The sequence below is a fragment of the Monodon monoceros genome, unplaced genomic scaffold (assembly GCF_005190385.1).
Source record: "Monodon monoceros isolate NGI ecotype Baffin Bay Population unplaced genomic scaffold, NGI_Narwhal_1 Super_Scaffold_11, whole genome shotgun sequence".
NCBI classification, from domain to species: Eukaryota; Metazoa; Chordata; class Mammalia; order Artiodactyla; family Monodontidae; genus Monodon; species Monodon monoceros.
Window position 1 is genome coordinate 9,228,187 of NW_021703767.1, and position 18,644 is coordinate 9,246,830.

At 43.4% G+C, this 18,644-nt stretch overlaps 1 protein-coding gene across 13 annotated transcripts in view; it reads left to right on the forward strand.

The window, feature by feature from the left end:
* SETD4 (SET domain containing 4) overlaps positions 1 to 18,644 on the forward strand; it is a 409,208-nt gene that overhangs the window by 73,679 nt on the left and 316,885 nt on the right. For all 13 annotated transcript variants that reach the window (XM_029213928.1, XM_029213933.1, XM_029213923.1 and 10 more), the window contains exon 12: positions 5,941 to 6,085. The gene's annotated coding sequence lies outside the window, so the exon portion shown is untranslated. The remainder of the gene's footprint in view (positions 1 to 5,940; positions 6,086 to 18,644) is intronic.

Genomic DNA, 18,644 nt, shown 5'->3' on the forward strand with positions numbered 1-18,644 from the left:
GGTGGTGGCCTGATTCTTTGTGTAACACAAGGCTGCCACGGACGCGGCAAAAGAAGAGTTAGGAGTGTGTGGTTCACCGACTTGGAATCCGGACACACACGTTCTGGATTTTATTGCCAACTAACAATCTTGAGGGAATGATTGGCTTAGCAACATAACATCTCTCCCTGAACCTTGGTATTCCAGCTAGTTCTTGAAAATTACTGCCATGTGATAACTTTTTGGTGGTCTCTGTGTGGAGAAGACAGAGAAGGATAAATGGTATGAAAATTGGCATCAGACTTGACATTTTGGCTGGCTGTCTCAGAGGGGTAGCTGTTGTACAGAGGGATGTGCTCTGTCAAGGGTTGGAGGGAAAAAAAGATGAGCTTCTAGCTATCACTTGGCTGCTCAGGGTGTCCGATTGTTGGAAGTAGAGTTGGGGAAACCCAGAATACGCTGGTGAAATCCAGGAAGCCAAGAGCATTGTGACATCATGCGTGTGAGAGATCGAAATGGAAATTCCACTATTTAGGTGAAATCCAAGACTTTGAATAATCACAGATTCACAGGAAGTTGCAAGAAAAAAAAATATACAGGGAGGTACCATGTACCCTTTACCCCTGCAACGTCTTGCTTAACGATAATAACAAAACTATGAAATGATGCAGAGTGCTTTTGAAACAGCTAGGTGACACATCAAGATGATGAAATCACAGTGCTATTGCAAAGATAGCATCGATTTTTTTTGAGCCCCTACTATGTGCCCATCCATATATGGGGCCTAGGGAATGTAAATAAATCAGTCTCGGGTCCTCCACTGAGGGAGCTACAGAATAACCAGGGAGTCTGACATCCAATAAAAAAAATTATGTGCATAATTCATGAATCACAGTTGTGATAAGTGCTATGAAATGAAAATAGAGCCCAAAGAAAAAAAGTTGATTTCGTGAAAAGATACCTTAAAACGTTTCCATGACGTTTCATAATCTTATTTTAAGATTTGCCAAAGATTCTACGGTAGCTGCAACTTTGAAGTTTACTCCTTGTATTACATTTATTATAATTGCGTCCTTTCTGGGCTTATTTTTTTCCGATTTCTTCTTTTTTTTCCAGCCTGTGGAAGCCAAGCATGTCTTGGAATGGGCACTGATGGTTCTGCCCACAAATGACAGTTTATGAGGGTGTTTTTAATGTACGTTAGCAACTTGGCTGCAGAAAGGGAATCAGACCTCAGAGATCCATTCCTTAATGTCACCAGCAATTAAGAGCGATCACACCGAAACTGACGCCTGCCAAGAGGAGGGATTCTTGAATGTTGGCTGGTTTGGCGAGACCCTGAAACATCTTCTCGATTACAAACCTTGCTGCCTCTGGTTTCACAGGGCAGCTCCGGCCAGCCACGCAGAGTTCATGTGCACAGGGTTCCTTCTTGTGGTTCAGCGATATGATCTAATTTGGAATCCTTATGGTTTAAGTGCAGAGAGGAACAATTACATGTATGTTCCCTGTTGAACACAACACGTGGTATCCAGGAAACTCAAGTGGAACGTAGGGGAGAGATCAGCTCTCCCCACCTGCTTGGTAAACTCAGCTCAGGTGGCGGAAATAATACCTGGATAAATACCGCCGACCCCTTAGGACATTTTCTTTAGATCGACATTTGCCCTGGGAGGTTCTCAGGTCTTTTGGCTTTGGCCAAGCAAACTGTGTTTCAGACAACAAGTGGAAATCAGAGGTTTGCCAGAAATGGCCGGGGGGAATGGGCTTTAACAGCGGTGTAGGCAGCGGGGCTTCTCTTCCGAGGTCAACTTTGGGTCTGTGTGAGATGCAGCCTAGACTTAGGATACCTGCTCAAGAGGCACGTGATATCCAGAAGTGCTGACTTTCCGTCTGTTCAAGTGGAGTGTCTTTTGCAATTTCCCACTCCTCCTTTTACATTCTACATCACGGAGCCTTTCAAAATGCACTGTTGGTACAGAAGCAAGATCTCCACTTCAGGGGCTGTATTTGGCCACCTGAAAATCCCAGTCCTTGTCCTTCATCATGACTTTAAATTCGTGGGGTGTGGGAGCGGAAGCCCCCCACAATATCCGTTGCCCCAAACCTGACCTTTCTTCCCTCTATGGGGAAATGGCTGGATCTGTTGATGATCCTCTTAATGGGATTCTTTTTGTTGAATTTCACTTTTATTATACATTTTAAATTATAATTTTAAGAATGATTTTTTTCCCCCAGAGTATTAGAGTGGAGTTTGGGATCGTTCGTTATTTTTATTTTTTTTGCGGTACACGGGCCTCTCACTGCTGTGGCCTCTCCCGTTGCGGAGCACAGGCTCCGGACGCGCAGGCTCAGCGGCCACGGCTCACGGGCCCAGCCGCTCCGTGGCATGTGGGACCTTCCCGGACCGCGGCACGAACCCGTGTCCCCTGCATCGGCAAGCGGACTCTCAACCACTGTGCCACCAGGGAAGCCCTGTTCGTTATTTTTAATGAATGCTGGTGAGTGGGGAGGTGTGCTCTTGGGCCTGGAAGCCTCATGTACTAATCTTTGCAGGCAGATGCTGTTCTAACTCTTGGAGGCACCTTCTCTATACCCCACAGGGCCTGGCATCGTGCCCTGAACAAATCAGCTCTCAGTGCACGCTGCCTGCTTTGCTGTTGAAAACGTGTAACTGGATTGTACAGGTGTTAAGAGCTGGGCTTTGGAGAAATGGTATCTGATTTTGAATGCTGCTTCTGCCACTTAGTCTTCTGAGTCCTTGGACAAACCACTTAACCTCCCTGAGCCTCAGTTTCCTCATATGTAAAATGGGGATAATAAGACCCACCACATAGAGTTGTGAAAATTAAATGAGATGGTGCTTACCACGTTACATAGAGCCTGTGGATCGCCTTTCTCCCTGTTAGATTGCAAGCCCCATGGGGTAAGGATATGTCTCATTCACTGCTGTATCCCAATGCCTGGTACATAGTAGATGCTCAAGAATATACTCATTAGATTAACGAAAATGCATTATAGACTTTTCTGTGATATTACTGAGTAGAGGAAGAGAACAGTTTAAAGATTTGAGGAATGAAGACATGAGACAATTCTATTTGAAACATAAAATAATGGGAGGAAATTATTTTTATCAACATGAGTTATGTAGATGTATCTTAGTATTGGGCATTAATCCCACTTTTAAGTAAATTTATTATTTTAACTAAAAAGTCATCATTAATTTCTTAATAAAAACATTAATGATGTTTTTAGGATTCCTGAGAGAAACTGACTTAGATGTTGAAAAATCTTTGACTAATATGCATGTTTTTAATAGAATTATGGTTTTTGGCACCAAATATGGCAGTGATGTCCCCTTTCTTTCATTTCTTCTCTTTCCCCCTCCTTCTTTCTTGCTGTCTTTCTCTGCCTCCAAAACACAACGCTATCGTGCATTGAAAACATTTCTGAGAATTAAGGATGAGGGGAATGTTAGCTTCTCAGGGAAAGTTTAAAATAAAGTCAAAATAGTGCTTTTCCTTAGGAGTTACTCAAGCTTTGTAATTCCATAGGTAATCAGTAATTTTTCTGCTCTCCAGATTACCCAAATCTGGTATCAACCTGTAGCCAGTTTGGAGCATCAATTCTTGTCTGACTCAGTTGGGAATGAGGTGGACACTCATTCATAACACCTATCACAAAGTACCAAGTGGCTTTGCGTTTTTTAAGGACAGTTCTTCAACTCGCCACCAGATGGCAGAGGCGCTCCACTGAAGTTCACCAGTGCGTTTGCTGCGTTAAAACAGCTTTTGACACTTTTCTCCTTTCTGGACTTTCTGGATGCAGAAGAGAGCAGCTCACGAGGGCTTGTACTTAAACATTTTATGTAGGAATTAAAGCACATGTTAATACAGATTCTGGCACTTACTTGCCCACTTAAAATAGCTAAAGGGTTATGTATTTTTAACCCTTAAGAGACTGGTGTTGACATGTAATTTTGATTATTATTATTTTTTCTTAAGGTCAACTTTGATTTCCCATCTCCTTATTTCTAAGCCCCAGTCTGTCTCCCCCCTTTCTTTGTGGGATCATAACGAGGCTAAGAATTAAGAACAAGAGTGTTGGAAACCCTCAGCTCTGGGTTCAAGTCCAAACTCTTCCACTTGGGTGAGCCGCTTACCCCATCCATGCCTCCGGTTCCTACAGAGTGAAATGTTGGAGGGTGTGAATGAGGTGATCTAGCTGATGCCCCCGGGGCACCTGTGGTGCTCACAGGGTTGTGTTTACTGTTAGCTGTGAAAAGGCAGTGCAATATTTTATATCTCTGTGTAATATTTTTATTTATTTATTTTTTGCGGTACGCGGGCCTCTCACTGCTGCGGCCTCTCCCGTTGCGGAGCACAGGCTCCGGACGTGCAGGATTTGCGGCCACGGCTCACGGGCCCAGCCGCTCCACGGCATGTGGGATCCTCCTGGACCGGGGCACGAACCCGTGTCCCCTGCATCGGCAGGCGGACTCTCAACCACTGCACCACCAGGGAAGCCCCCTCTGTGTAATATTTTATATCTCTGTCTGGATGCTACATTATAACTTAGCGACAGCCCCTTTGCTTGCTTTTCCCATTCTCACCGCTACCCTCTGGGTAGGCTGCACCAGTGGTTCTCGTTGCTGGAGAAAGGGGAGTGGTATTGCCTCCTCAGGGCACGGCTGGCAATGTCCGGAGACAGTTTTGGTTGCCACAGCTGGAGAGTGGGTAGAGGCTAGGGATGCTGCTAAACATCCTGTAGTGCACATCCTGCAGTGAGCGCCTCCCACCCTCCACCCGGCAAAGAATGATCCAGCCCCAAATGTCAATAGTGCCCAGATTGAGAGACTCCGGGCTCACTGGTACTCAGTAGAAGAAAAGTTCCCGGTATTTGGTCTAGTCCATTCAACTTGATGAAATTCCAAACATATATTGTACTAGTCAGGCCTGTAGTAGACTCTGGAGCCCCAAGGATGATAAGACACAGACTCAGTCTTGGATCTGGGAAGCGTCTGGGATTTTACTCACAAGCTAATGAGTTAGCCTCTTACTGGTTCACTGGATGCTGGCAGAAGACAGAGTCCTGGGTCAGAGACGAGGGACTTCATTATTCACGGCAGAGCAAACTGAATGAGTATTATGATGGCCTGGGTTCCCCTTGTCCTCCAAGCCCCACGGGGGCAATATGAGGGGTCCAGGTGGATGTTAGGTGTGCAGTGAGTTTGTATCATAGCCGAGGAATGCTGAGCTTGGGGAATCCACTGTTCTTATAGTAAGTGATAAGCAAGCCCGTTTTTTGTCTGGGGGGGAAGACATTATCCCATCCCTCAAGGGTGTAAAGAATTATACACAAGGTGCAGAGGATACAGAGGAGGGTATTTCAGATGGGTAGCGTTTGAGAAGGCTTCACGGAGGAGGAGATATCTGAACTGGGTTTTGAAGGGTGAATAGGGTTTCAACCCATAGACAAGGGGAGAGAGTATTTCTCTCTTCTTCCCAGAAATAAGTTAACTTATCTCGTAAGCAGCTCAGCACAGGTTGTATGGGAACAGGGAGGACATTCTGGAAAAGTCCTGGCTGGGTTTGATTAACTAATGAATCTGGGCGGGCTGTTGCCAATTATGTCATGCTATTGTCAACTTATGTCTCAAGGTAATTTACTATGAGCAGATAGGCTATTTTTTTTTCAATATTTTTTAATTGAAGTATATTTGGTTTACAATGTTGTGTTAATTTCTGCTATACAGCAGAGTGATTCAGTTATACATATATATATATATACACATTCTTTTTTTTAATATTCTTTTCCATTATGGTTTATCATAGGTTATTGAATATAGCTCCCTGTGCTATACAGTAGGACCTTGTTATTTGTCCACTCCATATATAAAAGCTTACATGTGCTAACCCAAGCTACATTTTTCTTATGTGATTTTTTTTTCCCATGCTGTAGCTGGGAGCCTGTACTGGCCCACAGGAACCAGACTTCTTTATCACCAATAGACCCTCCTTCAGTACATGATAGCATGTTTGGCCAAGGTTGACGGACTGGAAAGCAGGATCCAGTGGATCACCTACAGAAGGAGATGGAGAAGGAGGTAAGGGCAGGAATGTTGAGTCCAATGAGTGAGCCTGAGAACTGTGTGGGCCAACACCAGGGCGTGATCTCTTGTTGCCCGTGGTAGTATCCTCTGGGCACACTGGCTGTATTGAAAGTATCAAAGGTGGGCAGGCAGGATATAAAATGCAGCCTAACTATGGAGAATCCTATGTGATACCATCACAGCGTGGCCTGTTACACCACAGTGGAAAAGACGGTCCTAGGTTACATGCATCAACGTGGATAAATCCCGGTCTTTTAATCCTAAGCCCAGAAACCATTGTATATATTTCCAGTCGGAAGGGTTTAGTACAGGAAATCAGGTCCTACAAAATTGTTGGAAGGGATGGGAGGGGGCGAAATCCAGAGATGGGGATGCTCCTCGGAAACCAGAACATTGCAGGAAGCCACTATGGCTACCACAGACACCATCGCTGCCTGAGGAAGAGTGAAATCCACCTTGTACCACCGTCCACCTGTCGTTGGTCATAGAACAGAAACCCTGTTGGCAAGAGATTCTGGGGGTTGTGGCCCTCAGGCTTCTACTTCCTGTGACAGAGCTGAGAACGAGGGGACAGGATAGTGTTGAGTGTCCCTAGACAAGAGTAACACGATGGTGAGTGACAAAGCAACTCCCAGAAGATTACCTACAACATGGTGCCTTTTTTTTTTTTTTTTTTTTGGCTGCACCATGCAGCTTGTGGGATCTTAATTCCCCAACCAGGTGTTGAACCTGGGCCCTTGGCAGTGAGAGCGCGGAGTCCTAACCACCGGACCGCCAGGGAATCTCAACATGGTACCATTTTTATAAAGCACAAAATTAAACAACATATTGTTGGGCCATTCATGCAATGGTATGCCTGAGCCGGCTTGAACTGACTTGCGAGATCCAATAGTTAAATTTTCATGAATTCAGCAAGGCAGTTGTTAAACACAGCTGTTATTAAAAATTAAATTATATAAGCTTACAGTAAAATAATTACAGCAAAGAGAATGGTAATAAATACTCTAACTCATCACCTCCTAATTATCTTACTTATTTTACTATTATCTATGCTTTGGAGGTTATTATATCTATTGCATCTGTATGGTAAAAATCCTATAAACTGGCATGCTACTATGATCTCTTTCCAATTCAGTGTTCAGTGACATCACCTTGGTAGCTTGAAATGGGCCACTATTTATATGAAAGAAATTGGCCAGTGCTACAAATCAGGGCGTGATTGCTTTGTTGATTGTCTGGATATAACAAAATGACGGACTAAATGTTAATAATGATTAACAGATTAAACTTAAATGTTTGTCATGTCTGCGGCTGTTACATTGTGAATAGCACAGAAATTGAGGAAATAGCCTTCCAGTGTTTGAAAACTATTACCCGACTCAACAAAGAAGTTGCTCACATAATTGATAAAACAGTGATTTTCTCCCATGTGTCTCTGTCATTTTGCTTTCTTCTTACTTGTTTATGTAAACAAAAATGTCAACCAACCTTCATACTGAAACTACATTGGTTCATCTGTTGCAGCCGTAGGTTGGCCACAATTATGAAAGTTTGGCAAAAATAAAAAATGTTCTGTGAGAATCAATTGAATGTTAGAGGTTTATAATAAGGATGTTATGTATTTTATTATTTGTAAACTGTGTGATATACATCCTTTGTATCAAACAATTTATAACAAACTTATTAGGATATGCGCACATACTTAATTTTTGGAGAGCTGATTTTTAAACATTTACCATCACGTCACTGCATATATATGATGAAGCAAGGGGATGATTAACAACATTCCAGGTAGCTGTTGCCTTTGGGAGAGATCCCACATGGATACCCACTCACACCCCCTTCCATTTTGTCTTCCTGCCCTCGTTTGCCATCTACCCAGTCATCCAAGTTCAAAGTTGGGGAGCCGTGCAGGAATCCTCCCTCCCCCTTCACATCTCATTGCCAGCTATTGTTGATTTTTCCTTCCCAACATGTCATGGTATTTATGGTTCCACCTGAAGGGAACCGTTTCCAGCTTGGAACCCAGTTGAGAAACGCCTCTTCCCACTGATTCCTCTCCTAGAACGCCCAGGGCACTGACTGCAGTGGAGGGTATAGTTGTCAGACAGAAGACAGAGGATGAAGAGTGAGCCAGAGCTCTGGGTTTCACTCAGGTTTTCAGCAAAGTTGCTGTGGGCATCGATCAATCTACGGGAAGCCAGCCTCTGCCAAGACAATTGATGAAGGTCTATAATCGATACAGAAAGAAGACTTGGGGCAGCTCATAAGGAGAGACTAAGAGTTAGGTCCCTGTGAAGAAGAAAGTGACAGCCCAGTGTCAGTCCTGGGATGCAGGGTATACAGAGGAGGATGCGCAGGGTCCATGGGGACAGATCCAGACCAGAGGATGGGGCTGCTCTCCAGGTGGAGCAAGTGAAAACTGGCACGGAGGTGGGGCTGAGCCAGTGTAGCGGGCGTGTTGCCCTGACCCCAGCCAGAGGCCTCCCCGCTGTGTCCAGAGGCAGAACACAGGCACCAGGAGCTTCACCACCTCTCCACGATGCAGCTGCTTCCCAGTGAAGCTCTGGAGGAGGAAGGAAGGAAGGAGGGCAGAGCGTGGGGAGAAGCTGGGAAGGGGCAGAGCTGTGAGGACGGACTGCCGCTTCTCCTTGGCTGCCTTTAGCATCTGTGTCCGTAGGATGCTCATCACCTGTGCCCAAGGCAGACGCCCTCTCTGCTAGGATGTGCTTTTCTGTGCCACAAACAAAGCCCCCGTCTGCCTCCTGTTCTTCCTCCCCCTCCAGTCTCTCCAGATTCTGCCCTGCTTAGGTCTCCTCTGAAGAGAGGAGGGAGCTCCTCATTGCTCCGGGCCTCACCCCTTGTTGATATCAGTATCTTGCTAAACATGAGTCTTAGTTGTGGAAATCACTAATGCCTAAGTCACCTCCTAAGGGAGTCAATATACACAGAATTCAGCTTTCTGTTTACACGGAGGGTTTACTAGCTCTGCTGTTTTCATCAAGTCCTGTATTTATTTATTTGGGGGGACTTTTTTTTTTTTTTTTGCAGTACGCTGGCCTCTCACTGCTGTGGCCTCTCCCGTTGCGGAGCACAGGCTCCGGTCGCGCAGGCTCAGCGGCCATGGCTCATGGGCCCAGCCGCCCCGCGGCATGTGGGATCTTCCCGGACCGGGGCAGGAACCTGTGTCCCCTGCATCGGCAGGCAGACTCTCAACCACTGCGCCACCAGGGAAGCCCTGTTTGTAGATTTTTTGTTGATGGCCATTCTGACCTGTGTGAGCGGATACCTCATTGTAGTTCTGATTTGCATTTGTCTAATGATTAGTGATGTGGAGCATCCTTGCATGTGTTTGTTGACAGTCTGTATATCTTCTTTGGAGAAATGTCTATGTAGGTCTTCTACCCATTTTTGGATTGGGTTGTTTGTTTTTTGATATTGAGCTGCATGAGCTGCTTGTATATTTTGGAGATTAATCCTTTGTCAGTTGCTTCGTTTGCAAATATTTTCTCCCATTCTGAGGGTTGTCTTTTCGTCTTTTTTATGGTTTCCTTTGCTGTGTAAAAGCTTTGAAGTTTCATTAGGTCCCATTTGTTTATTTTTGTTTTTATTTCCATTACTCTAAGAGGTGGATCAAAAAAGATCTTGCTGTGATTAATGTCAAAGAGTGTTCTTCCTATATTTTCCTCTAAGAGTTTTATAATGTCTGGCCTTACTTTTAGGTCTTTAATCCATTTTGAGTTTATTTTTATGTATGGTGTTAGGAAGTGTTCTAATTTCATTCTTTTACATGTAGCTGTCCAGTTTTCCCAGCATCACTTACTGAAGAGGCTGTCTTTTCTCCATTGTATATTTTTGCCTCCTTTATCAAAGATAAAGTGACCATATGTGCGTGGTTTTATCTCTGGGCTTTCTATCCTGTTTCATTGCTCTATACTTCTGTTTTTGTGCCAGTACCATACTGTCTTGATTACTGTAGCTTTGTAGTATAGTCTGAAATCTGGGAGCCTGATTCCTCCAGTTTCGTTTTTCTTACTCAAGATTGCTTTGGCTATTTGGGGTCTTTTGTATTTCCATACAAATTGTGAAATTTTTTGTTCTAGTTATGTGAAAAATGCCATTGGTAGTTTGATAGGGATTGCATTGAATCTGTAGATTGCTTTGGGTAGTATAGTCATTTTCACAATGTTGATTCTTCCATTCCAGGAACATGGTATATCTCTCCATCTGTTTGTATCCTCTTTAATTTCTTTCATCAGTGTCTTATAGTTTTCTGCATGTAGGTCTTTTGTCTCCTTAGGTAGGTTTATTCCTAGGTATTTCATTCTTTTTGTTGCAGTGGTAAAAGGGAGTGTTTCCTTAATTTCTCTTTCAGATTTTTCACCATTAGTGTGTAGGAATGCAGGAGATTTCTGTGCATCAATTTTGTATCCTGCTACTTTACCAGATTCATTGATTAGCTCTAGTAGTTTTCTGGTATCATCTTTAGGATTCTCTATGTATAGTATCATGTCATCTGCAAACAGTGACAGTTTTACTTTTTCTTTGCTGATTTGGATTCCTTTTATTTCTTTTCCTTCTCTGGTTGCGTGGCTAAAACTTCCAAAACAATGTTGAATAATAGTGGTGAGAGTGGGCAACCTTGTCTTGTTCCTGATTTTAGAGGAAATGGTTTCAGGTTTTCACCATTGAGAATGATGTTGGCTCAGGGTTTGTCATATATGGCCTTTATTATGTTCAATAAGTTCCCTCTATGCCTACTTTCTGGAGAGTTTTTATCATAAATGTTGTTGAATTTTGTCAAAAGCTTTTTCTGCGTCTGTTGAGATGATCATATGGTTTTTATCCTGCAGTTTATTAATATGGTGTATAACATTGATTGATTTGCGTATATTGAAGAATCCTTGCATTCCTGAGATAAACCCCACTTGATCATGGTGAATGATCCTTTTAATGTGCTGTTGGATTCTGTTTGCTAGTATTTTATTAAGGATTTTTGCGTCTATGTTCAGCAGTCATATTGGCCTGTAGTTTTATTTTTTTGTGACATGTTAGTCTGGTTTTGGTGTCAGGGTGATGGTGGCCTCGTAGAATGAGTTTGGGAGTGTTCTTTCCTCTGCTGTATTTTGGAAGAGTTTGAGAAGGATAGGGGTTAGCTCTTCTCTAAATGTTTGATAAAGTTTGCCTGTGGAGCCACCTGGTCCTAGGCTTTTGTTTGTTGGAAGACTTTTAATCACAGTTTCAATTTCAGTGCTTGTGATTGGTCAGTTTTTATTTTCCATTTCTTCCTGGTTCAGTCTCAGAAGGTTGTGCTTTTCTAAGAATTTGTCCATTTCTTCCAGGTTGTCCATTTTATTGGCATATAGTGGCTTGTAGTAATCTCTCATGATCGTTTGTATTTCTGCAGTGTCAGTTGTTACTTCTCCTTTTTCATTTCTAATCCTATTGATTTGAGTCTTCTCCCTTTTTTTTCTTGATGAGTCTGGCTAGTGGTTTATCAATTTTGTTTATCTTCTCAAAGAACCAGCTTTTCGCTTTATTGATCTTTGCTATTGTTTCCTTCGTTTCTTTTTCATTTATTTCTGACCTGATCTTTATGATTTCTCTCCTTCTGCTAACTTTGGCGGTTTTTTGTTTTTCTTTGCCTAATTGCTTTAGGTGTAAGTTTAGATTGTTTATTTGAGATTTTTCTTGTTTCTTGAGGTAGGATTGTACTGCTATAAACTTCCCTCACCAAGTCCTGTATTTAAAAGCCTCTGGTCAATGTTCAGCAGTAAGACCTGGCCCGGGTAGACCCAGCCTTAGTAATGCGGTCAGGGTTCTGTAGCCTGAGCTCGGCATGACCTGGGAAAAATAATGATTTTACAGCATGAGGCTCAGCTTCCTTTGAGTGTGTTCCAGGTTGTGTAAAGACAGATGGCAAATAAATAAAAGTGTGTTTGTAGCTGGTAATTTGGAATTTGGAATGTAAAGACACTACGCAGTCAAGGCAACCACAATATCCACAGATGTAAAAGGGCTTGACTCCACTTAATGAGAAAATGCAAATTAAAGACAAGGCTTCATGCTTTCTCCCACAGAACAAGAAGCCAAGCAGTCCTTCCCCCAAGGAGACAGGCTCCAAGTTCATTGTGGCCTCCTCTGGGAGGCTGACCATGCCCAGAGTCAGACCTCAGGTGGCCTTGGCCTTGAAGACACTGTACTCTTCTATCCCTTCCTTCTGCTGCAGCATCCCCTGGTGCTTTGAGCTGGAGATACTCCTCCCAGCGCCAGCCCCAAGGAGCCTCTCTATTTAGCAAAAGCCCCTGGTCAGCCCTCTTCCCCTAGAACACGAGGAGGCTGCAACGCTTCTCAAACCTACATCTCCCCCCCGACACTAGAACATTACTTAAGGGAAGAATGCCAACTGGTTATTATTCAACAGTCTGCAGTCTCACAGGAGTCATTCATTCCTTTTTTTTCCCACCCCGTCTCATCCTGCCTCAGCAATTAGATAATGTGAGTGGGCATACACCCTGTTAAACAGCTGCTGGGAATTCTCCTTAGGAGCAAGAGGTGATGTGCGCTTTTGTGGGTGCTGACTTGTGCGTTTCCTGTGCTTAAGATTGCAAAGTACGAAAGGCCTGATCACTGGGCAGAGACAGGCAGAGCGGGCCAGGCAGGGTGCGCAGCGAAGGCTGCGGAGAATGAGGACTCCAGGGAGAAGCATTTCATGCCGGCCCCTTGCCAGGGGGCCAGCTGTGTGGCTATTTCCTGCTGCAGTGGTGCTGCCCGGGCTCCGTCTGGTCCTAGTCCTGGAAGGGAAACGCTGGCTGATTCTCTAGTACATTTATCATTTTCAGGCTTTGTGACTAACCACAAAGCTGCATGGAACATTCTTGTAAGAAATGGAAGCATCCACCGTTGATCAAAAGGAATCACTCCGCAGCTATTTGTAATTTGGCTGCCATGCCAGGAGCTGCTTGGCCTTGGCTGAGGGTGCGGTGGCTCTCATCACAGGGCACCGAAATTCTCTGCACTGTTTGCTCAGCTGCTGTCTGTTTAGAGAGCTATTTAGATTCTCCCATAGAAAGGAAAGCTTTCCATTCTTGGAGAAACCACAATGATTAAGTACATATAAGAGAAAAGCATTATGATGACTAACCAGAACAAAATCAATGATTCCCTTTCTGCATTCTACATGATGAGGTTTAGAGTCCACAGCTTTTAGCAAGAGCGCGGGTGTGACTTTGGGGTGGGAGAGGAGAGGGCAGAACTGCACAAAGGCCAGTGAGCGCAGGACTTGCCAGTTGGGAAAAGGACTGAACTTTAATGACCCGATTAAATGCCCCTTTAAAATCTGACCCGGGAAATTCTTAACCTTTGTAATAGGGGAAAATAATGTCTGAGGAAGCAAGAATTTTTGGTTAGCTTCTATGCAGTCATTTGAGGCCACCCAACCTAAACTCTCTGTCCTAAGGAATGCTTTCTACAAAACCTGCCTTGAAACTTGAAGAATCTCATGTTCCTCTAAATTTTCATGCAGCCAAAAAAGTGGGAAGACACCTTTGTAGGAAAGCTTCAGTGCGAGGAAGGCCCACCACCTCACGAGACTGTTCCAGATTTTGAACAGCCTTCGTTGTTGGAAAGGTCTCCTTCACATTTGGCTAAAAATTGTCTCCCTCTCAATTTTGTCTTTTGGTCTCAGTTGCCCTTTGAAACTATATGAAAAAAATCCAGCTCTCTTCATACTGAGATCCTTGCAATGTTTAAAGATGACACTGGTGTTTACGTTGCCTTATTGTCTCCTGTCTGAATGTCCTCACTGCTTTCTGATGCAAAGGGAGAACACTCTCACCTCCTGCAGGAGTTGTCCAGTAGCAATATAGACCCCGCACATCGTTCATGTACAGAGATCGGTCACCTCCTTTGCTTATGACACTATACTTCTATTAATTAATCCATCCTGAGATCTCATTTGGTTTTTTGGTAGCTGTGTCACACCGTTGGCCTGTGTTTACTTTAAAGTCTAAAGAACAATCAACCTGTTATTCCCTTACATTTCCACGTACCCAGAGGGTTCTGAAAAGAAGCGAACATTTTAACCTAGTCACTGTTCATTTGTTTTACTTTTCTGCTGGCCTTTGAATATGCCATTTGACGTGAGAGTCTTCAGCCAGTGGATGTATTATGTTGATATGCAACTTTGCATTTTTTTGCATACTTAATGTGATAGGATCACACTAAAATTCATGTTTTCCTGTGGGAGTGGTGGCTGGAGCTTTGTTAGATTTTTTTTTCCCCCAGTTTTATTGAGAAACTGTTGGCACACATTGCTCTATAAGTTTAAGGTGTACAGTGTGATGGTTTGATTTATATATATTGTAAATGACGACCGCAGTAGGTTTAGTTAACATTTATTGTCTTGTATAGACACAATAAAAAGAAAAGAAAAAAGCAAGTTTTAAATTTATCAGTGTTATAAGAGATGAAGATTTAATACCTCTACCTCTCCTTCCTCATTCTTTCCCCCAAATTATCATACTTTTAATTATGCCAGTAATTAGTGTTTGCAACATTCTAATTATGTAAATATTGTTCACTGCAGACAGAACCTATTAGAATACTGTGATTACAAACTTTCTTTTCTCTCTTTTTTTAAAAAAATTGAAGTATAATTGACCTACAACACTATGTTGGTTCCAGGTTCACACAGTAGTGATTTGAAATTTCTATACATTTACTAAATGATCCCCACCTTTGTGAGATTTTTTTTTTTTTTTTTTTCCCGGTACGCGGGCCTCTCACTGTTGTGGCCTCTCCCGTTGCGGAGCACAGGCTCCGGACGCGCAGGCTCAGCGGCCATGGCTCACGGGCCCAGCCGCTCCGCGGCATGTGGGATCTTCCCGGACCGGGGCACGAACCCGTGTCCCCTAGCATCAGCAGGTGGACTCTCAACCACTGCGCCACCAGGGAAGCCCCTTTGTGAGATTTTTGAAAGGAACTGTACGTCCTGGCTAAAGCACACGTGCAGCTGAGTAAGCTGACGGCGTCATTCCCAATCAGGAGCTGACCCCACCTATCTAGAAGTTTGAGGGCATTTGTAGGCATGTTTGCAGAGCCATGGGAACCTCCTGTGACAGTCTGTAAATAACCTCTGGGTGCCTGGTGCTGGTGTTAGGTTCTGGCTTGGCCAGGGTACCCGGCATAGTCCCCGCCTTTGATATCAAGTATAGCCTTTGGAGTGACCACCCTTGTACCTTACACAGAGGGGACCCTCTAAAATCTTTTGTAGGGTGGGCACATTCATTCAAAAGTTTATTTGTTATACCCTCCTGAATCAGTAGGTAGTACTCAGAGATGTATCTGCTGTGAGCGGACAGAGCCTGTCCGAAAATGACTCTACAGCTCTGTCATCATTGGGACAGCTATCAATCTGAAGCCCGTCTTGAACTAGAGTGGATGCTGACCCAGAGATGGGAGACCCGACCTTCGGGAAAGCAGGAGCTGCTTCTTTATCCCCGTCTCCCTGTGCTGAATTCTTAGCCTCAATCCCAGGAGCCTGAGCATGTCTCTCCTTTCTCTGGATTTCTTTAGCACTTATGGCTTATATTAAACCCTCGGGTATTTACACATCTAATTAATAATTAACCTGTTAACTTTTCCCTATGAGTACGTCTGGCCTCCTCAGCTACATTGTCTGATCATTTGTATCCTCCACAGATCTAATAGTGCAGTTTTGCCCATCAAAAGGCCGACATAGATAGATGTAGGATTAAGCCATGGAGATCTGAGAGGAGTCGGTTTCTCCCTCAGGAGAAAGGGCAAAGGAAACAGACTTTTAGGAAATTCATATTCTGTGCCAGGCACTGTGCTGGGAACGTTACATTTGTTTTTTCCTATAATCCCCGTAAGACTCTCAAGTAAGTATCACTATCCTTGTTTTGCAGAATAGGAAATGAAATCTCAGAGAAGTTAAGAAATTCTCAAACTGCATACAAAGACAAAAGAGACTGGGCTGGATTTGAACTTGGGTTGCTGTGCCTGCAGCAGCAGTGCTAGGGAGTCTGTCCTCCCTCTTGGAGGTGCAGCGGGGCTGGAGGTTAGGACATTGCTTGTGGCTGTAGCTGCCACGTGGCCACCCTTGAGTTATCAGCCAGCACCATCTCACTGCTGAAGAAAGATAGGAAAAAGGCCAGGGATGAAAGAACCAGGGGACATAAGAAAGAAAGGTACAACCATGAAGCAGGGGAGAGAGAGTGGAAAATTGCAGATCACTTAACATTCGCTGTGCAGGAAGCATCTCACGCCTGCTCAGTAGAGCGAAGTGTTCATCAACGGAGTAGCTTGTAAACCCCCGAGAAGGCATAGCGACGGCCTTGCTGATATCAGTACTGTTCTCCCCTAAAGAGGAAGGAGTATTCTCAGCTTCTGAAGACAAGGACTTTCAGTGGTGTTGGGGAGCTCTGAGAAGCTGGATCCCCTGTCATCAGATTGTATTTGGAGACTTTCTTAGGTTAGCACCAGGCTGTACTGTAGCAATAAATAATCCTTAGAACTCCATGGCTTACACAATAAAGAGTTCTTTCTCACTCATGAAAATTCTGGTGTGGGTCAGGCGAGTCTTCAGGGCACTGTCCCCCAATCAGGGACCTGGTGATCCAGGCCACTTGCATATTGGGAAGCCAAGATCTCTGTATGTGGCTTCCAGGTTGCTGGGGCAACCAGGGTGGGAGGGTCAGCTTTTAAATGCTTTGGCATGGAAATGCCGTCGATCACTTCCACTCACAGCCCATTGGCCAGAACTGGTCAATGGTACTGCCCCCTGTGACAGGTGCTGCACGTCACTGGGAAAAGAGGGGACGCTTGGGCACTCAATGACTGTTCAATGACTCTGACTCATTTCCTTTACTCTCTTCTGTCCAACCCTTTTTAAGGCAGCTCATTGCTCTTGGGAAAGAACACAGATGCCTTCATGGAGCTTGTTAGGCCCCTGGTGGTGGCTGCCATGTTCTAGTCACAGTGGACATTTCAGGTCTTGTGGCTCAACGTGCCTTCTCTTCCTCACTGCCTTCTGTCTTCCCGAAATCTGTTTTTCCTGTCCAACGCCTAACATTATGTCAATGTTTAGATATCACCTATTATGGAATCTTTTCTGACACGAAATCTGGGTTAGGTGACCTTCTTTGGACATCCAGGTCATCCTTTATTTCCCCCACTGCGGTGGAAATGTATTATTTATTAGTCTATGACATCTTAGATTGCGGCTCTCTGATGCTTGGAACCATTGCAAGAGTGGTCCCTACATACGATGGCCAACACACAAAAGAGGCCTAGTTAGTGTACTTTGGATGCAGGAAGAGAAGAAATCTTCCAAGGCAGAATGTGTATGATTGTACTATCCCAGATTTGATTCTAAAGTTAATCTGGAAAAGCAAATGCTCTAGAAGAGTCAAGAAACTTTTCAAAAAGAAGAATGAAGGAGAGTCTTACTTTTCTGGATGTGAAAATGAACTATAAAGTTACAGTAATTAAAAGAGTGAGATGCTAGCCCAGGAGTAGACCAAGAGATGAACAGGATACTGAGAGCTGATGTTACTGTCTTGAGTCCAGACTCCGCAGGGCAGACCAGGCAGGCTGGAGACTCAGCCAGGGTTTCCGTGTTGCAGTCTTGGGCAGAATTGCTTCTTCTCCTGAAAACCTTAGTCTTTGCTCATAAAGCCTTCAACTGTACATGGAGAATTGGTATATGATAAAGGAGGCATTTTACATTAGTGAAGAAAGGATAAATTATTGAACGAATTATGTTTACACATCTGGCTGTAATTTGGTAAAATTAAAAAATAAGCTAAGATTTAAGAAATAAAACATTTAAAAAGAAAGTTATATCTTTAACTTATATTACATACAAAAGTGAATCTGAAATGATTATAGATCTAAACATTAAGAAAAATCTTTAAAATACTAGTAAGCGCATAGGAACTATTTTCATTATGTTGGAGTGAGCAAAGCATTAAAAAAAAATGCCATATGGCCCATAAGTCAAATGGTTTAGAATGACATATTTGATAACAGTGAAGCAAAACTCTTCTATGTAACTGAAAGCTATATAACCCAATTTAAAAACAGCATATGAAGCTGGGAAAAATATTCACCCTATGTAATTTAAAAAGGTTAATATAAGAAGTGTCTAAGTGCCTACAAATCAGTAAGCAAGCAATCAACAATCCAATTTAAAATGGACGAAGGTTATGAAAAAGCAATTCATGGAAGAAAAAGTATACATAGCTTATAAGCAGAAGAGATGCTTATCCTTACTGATAATCAAATTAATACAAATTAAAACAATGAAATAGCATTTTCTCCATGAGATTACACGTGTTAAGAAGGCTAACAGTACTCAGTGTTGATGATGGTGGTATAATTTTTTAGAGACAAATTTGACAATATCTGTTTTTAAAAAGTGCCTATATTTTTGACCTTACAAGTATACTTCATCTATAGGGGGTAAGTTAAGTGACTTATGGAATATTATTTAGCATTTAAAGAAGTGAGATATAGTTACTATATATTC